Raw genomic sequence first — 5,417 nt, forward strand, 5'->3', positions numbered from 1 at the left:
AAACATAAAGAGTTAAAGACTATTATTTTTAACCGCCTAGAGATTACAAATTAAGAAGTTTTTATTTTTAATATTAGAATGGTATTGGTATTTTTTTTTTAAATATAAATTATTGGGGTGTTATTCTCAAATGTGAAATTGTATAATTAGAAAAACAGAAATCGGACGTCCAATTTATTAGAGGTATAAAAATTGGTCCGTTCGATTTTTAGAGGTATACAAATCAGATCGTTCGATTTATATTAAAAAATTAAAAAATTTGAAGTATAGAAATCGAACCCTCCAATTTATATATTTTTTATAATTTTTAAAAACACAAAAAATTATAATGTTAAGATATATTATCACTTTTACTTTTATAACAAAAAAAATTAATCTACAAACTAACTTTAAGTAACCAAGTCTCTTACATTAGTTACAACTATACTAACTTATTTTAATCTCATTACTTACTTTGCAGATGGCTATCCGATCACAAGTTCATCATCACCTGCCAAAGGGACGAAAATTGAGATATACTATCACTGGGATGAGAATTGAGAGAGGTCTCAAAATTCATAGAAATCCATTAAATACTCGTGACTTGTGAAATTACAATGTAATTCTTGATTATATCAATATACAAACTTAAAATTAGAATTTAAGTTATTATTAATTTTGTTAATAATGAATTTAGACAATGTTATTGTAGAACAGTAGAAGTGTGATTAACAATAAATAAAAATTTTATATGTTTAAAATTATTTTATTTTAGAATAATATAAGTAGACTTTTATATTATTTTCTAATTCAAAAATACTTTGTACACACCACAAATTCCACTATTAAAAACGCAGTCAGTACTATTAGAATTATTGTCAGAAAATTCCAAAGAAAAGTTCCATTGGATTTAGCATAAGAAAGTACGACACAAATGATATTTTTTATTTTATGTCAAATCTCACAGTCAAACAGTAATTTCGACAAAAACTCCAATATAAAATTATGGCGTGTAACTAAGGCCGTGTTTGTTTTTAGAGACAGGACAGAATATGACAGTAAAATAGAGACAATAGGACGAAGATATTAAAAATTATCTTTTGTATATTGTGTTTGAATACGATGGACAAAACACTAATGTAATGTCTAGTATTATATTTGGATACACATGGACAAGACTAAAATATTATATGAAATGACTAAAATAGTCCTGTGATTCCAAATTTTCTATGTCAATACAAATTAATTTAATAAAAAATGAGAGTACATAGGAGTACAGACAGAACTTGGAAAAAAATATTTGAAGAGACAAAAAATTTTAATAAAAAATATATTAGTATTTATATTAAAATAAAATTTATAAATATAATTATTTTATTTTAAAATTTATTATTAATATGTAAGAATACATATGGTTAAGATTAACAAAAAAATAAATTTGAATTTGATTAATAAAAAATTTTGTTTAAGTTAATAAGCCAAATTAATTTTAAATAAAAAATTAATTTAAAAAAATCCATTTTTACATAAAAAAACAATTAATTTTTGCATATAAAAATTTATTTTTGTTTAAAAAAAATTAATTTTTTTATCTAAAAACTGATTTTTCTTTATAAAAAACTGATTTTTTCTTTAAATTATATAAAATCAATTACAATTTATAAATTATTTTTTAACATTTTAAAAGATCAATTTTACTTTTGATAATATTTATCTTTCAAAAGTTTTAAGATTAATTATTTTTGTTATTATTTTTATTACAAATCAAATAATATAATATAAGGTTAAAATGGTATTGAAGTAAAACGATAAAAAGAAAAGAATTATCTACCCCCAATAAAAAATTTTACAGAAATGAGAGAGTACCTGGAAAAGAAAGAGATAGAGAAAGAACAGGAAGAAAAAGTATCTCTGAACAACGCAATAGGAAAAATAAGAAGGGGTAATGGTGGAAAAAAAGAAAAACAAAATTTATAAAATTGTCCATGTCCACTCTTCCAAATTCCGTGTCCATCATTGTCCTTCGTGAAAGAGTGGACACAAAAGTATCAAAAACTGTCTCGGAGACAATATGTCCACTGTCCATGTCTCTGCTTCCAAACACTTTTTAAACAAGTGTTGTCCATGTCTCCGCGTCCTGCCCCCGAAAACAAACGCTACCTAAGTTACTAGTTCTTATGACAGTTTTTTTCTGTATTTAGTGACTGTTTTAAACTGTCATAATCTCTCCAACATCAATACTTTCTTTTATTAATTATGGCAAAAATTATTTCTATTATAAAAAATAATTTATGTGTCTATCAACAAAATAATAAATGACATTATATTTCAACAAATTTAAACTCAATCTCACAAGATTTACAAAAATAAAAACAATATATTTCAAAAATTAAATTCTACAAATTTTACATAGTTATAATCCATATAAAGTAAATTCAAACATATAAAACTAACAATTATTCTTGTAACTTAATCGTCAACTTTTTTTCGCAACTTCGCTTCACCTTCAATCTCCAGCTTCAAAAATTGCTTCACAAGCAACTCTTGTCCTCTGTAAATGAAAAAATGCAATGATTAGAAAGGGTCACAAAAAAAATGTGGCTATATATCTAATTTGGTGTAGTGATACTATATATTTCTATTCTTATTATTATTCTCCGCTATTTTATTTATACGATGATATACGTAAATAATCACATAATATACTGGTGGTTTTTTTACATAAAATACTCTTATATATGCAAACCTCTTTAATTTTATTATTACTAGTAGATTATTAGTCACATTAACTCAATTAAAATTCAATTGTTATTAAGCAAAATAAAAATAAGTTAGTAGTAGTTTTTTATATATATAAATAATAATTAAATATAGTGAAAGTTTATCGTTATATATGTAATAGATTTTATATATATTGCAAAAAGAGTAATGTTAGAAAAATAATAACTTAAAGTTATCTTATTTAATTTAACATCAATAATTTATATATATATGTATAACATCTATAAATACATGCTTATTACATCTAAAATTATTCATTTATTTCAACACCTTTTAAGTTACGCTGCTTACATCTTTAACCATTAAATTATAATTATTTTTGGTATTTATTGTGTCATATATAAACATATATAATTTATAGTGATTCTAATATTTTAATTTAATACATTATATTGATTAAAAGAACAAAGTACCTGACATCATCATCTTATTACACAAGGTAATAAGCAGGCATAAATTACAACTTTTATATTCATACAAATACTAAGTACATACATCATTATTCTTTATTTAAGAAATTAAATAGTAGTGATAGATAAAAATTAAGCACCATTTTTAAGAGCAACTCCAATGCTAAGAAATAGAGTTCCTCTTCTGACATAAGGGGACTCAATTACCATTGGAGTGAAAAAGAAAGAAGGGCTCTTCACGTGGATCAAAGTTGAGAGTCTCTCTAAACAGGGACTTGCAACAACCAATAAAATCATGACATGTGGTAAATTAATAAAAAATATATTAAATATATATTAAATAATTAAATTATAATTAATTATTTAATAATTAGTTATATTAAATTATAATTAATATAAATAATTATGTTAAATCAATATCAAATATTATTTATAATTCTTTGAGTTCCTATTTACTGGTAATGATGCAAAAGCTGATGTGGAGTTACTTTTTGTGACATGTGGGCCATAAATAGGAACTAGAATGAGTTTCCTACTGGAGATGGTCTAAGAACCATGACAATTACTGTACACAAATGCCATAATTAGGACCAAAGCCATGACTATAATCACAAACCCTTCCACAAGGGGACTGCTCGCAATTCCAATCCAATACACACAAATCAATGCAATAATCTTGAAGCAGTTTCCTTCCCAATGACGTTATTAGTCCATTATTAAATTCATTCCCAGACGATGATGCTGCTGCTGCTACAATAATTTATATATGGAGTTATCTATTAAGTTTAGCTAATAAAGTAAAATATATACTAGTTAAAATTTTAATATATTTTAAAAATTGTTTTTTATAGGTTTAATTATTCTATTATTTTATATAATTTTTATACCAATTTCAAATTTATAATTAAATTTTATTAACGATAAACATTATAAAAATATGCTTAACACATATTTAGGTTAAGTTAAATATTTTTGGAATAAAAATAATATATGATTATAAATTTAAAATTAATATAAAGATTCAATTAATAATTTTTAAAATATAAAAATTTAATTATAAATTTCGTAAAATTAAAAAAGTTAAATAATAATTAAATATTTTTTATTTTATCAAATTTTTCTTTTGATTTCTTACTTTTTGTTTTTTATTAATACCCAATAAGATACTTATCAATAACAAAATTACACATACATACGCCATATATATTCGGAGTCTTGCAACATATACTCTAATCTATATCCTTTCAACACTCATACAAAGCTCTTATAAATTTTTTAATTATCCAAATTCTAATTCACTAAAGTTTCTATGTATCCATAATTGTAACATATATAATAATATTTTTTATATATATAAATAAAATAAAATTATTTATTTATATATGTTCATGATATTTACTCTTAATCCTTAATTTTTAGACCATTATTAAATGAGAATTGAAATCTTTTATAGATACAGTTTTACTGTCTGAATAAAAATATTAATTCAGAACAAAGAAATTCATAACTTTATGCCTAAAGTTATAAATTTGTATGGTTATAACTACTTTTAAATAAGTTGAGAGAGAGAATAAGAATCTACTTCAAAAATTTTTTTAAATGAGTTGTTTAAGAGAGAGAGAGAGAGGTACGTACCAGCGAAATAAGAAGACACAGACAGCAACAGAATAAGCATAAAAGTGATTATTATTAGCTTGTATTGTACCATGTTTGGATCCTACTAAAAGTTTCATATGCTGAACTCCAATTTATAGTACCCTACTCCAACTTAATTAAAGCTTTAAAAATAATGCAACTGGGTCGCCAGAATAAATGAGCTTATACTTATAGGATTGACAATTAAAGGGTTGATTTCTTGAAGTTGACTTTCATATTAACCATATACTCACGTCACGTTACATTATATTATTATTATATATTTAAAAATAATGCAACATGGCCAATATAACGCGCCAAAAGTAATGGTGCTACCTGCTTAGGGTACCTTTGAAAAGTTTAAAGAGTAATTTCTTTGAGTTTTTAAATTATAAAAAGTAGTAATATTAATATTTGGTATAATTTTTAAAATTAAATTATAATTTTCGAAGAAGTTATTTAGGAGTTTATAGAAAAATTAAAAAAATTATTTCTCTCATACTGCTACTACTTTTTATCACATTTCTATAAAATACGCATTTTTAGAATTAAAATCTCAGATACAAAATAACTTATATATAAACTACTTTTTATATAGTCATTTATTGTTTA

The 5,417-nt window shown here is 23.1% G+C and overlaps 1 long non-coding RNA gene across 1 annotated transcript; it reads right to left on the reverse strand.

Annotated features, from left to right (window-relative positions):
- Positions 1 to 3,717: 3,717 nt before the first annotated feature.
- LOC107495189 (uncharacterized) lies at positions 3,718 to 4,964 on the reverse strand. The gene is made up of 2 exons (XR_001593453.2): positions 4,806 to 4,964; positions 3,718 to 3,920 (listed from the first exon to the last, which is right to left on the reverse strand). It is a non-coding gene; the product is annotated as an uncharacterized LOC107495189 (long non-coding RNA).
- Between the last annotated feature and the right edge of the window lie 453 nt (positions 4,965 to 5,417).

Source organism: Arachis duranensis, chromosome 6, assembly GCF_000817695.3.
Source record: "Arachis duranensis cultivar V14167 chromosome 6, aradu.V14167.gnm2.J7QH, whole genome shotgun sequence".
In the NCBI taxonomy this organism is placed as follows: Eukaryota; Viridiplantae; Streptophyta; class Magnoliopsida; order Fabales; family Fabaceae; genus Arachis; species Arachis duranensis.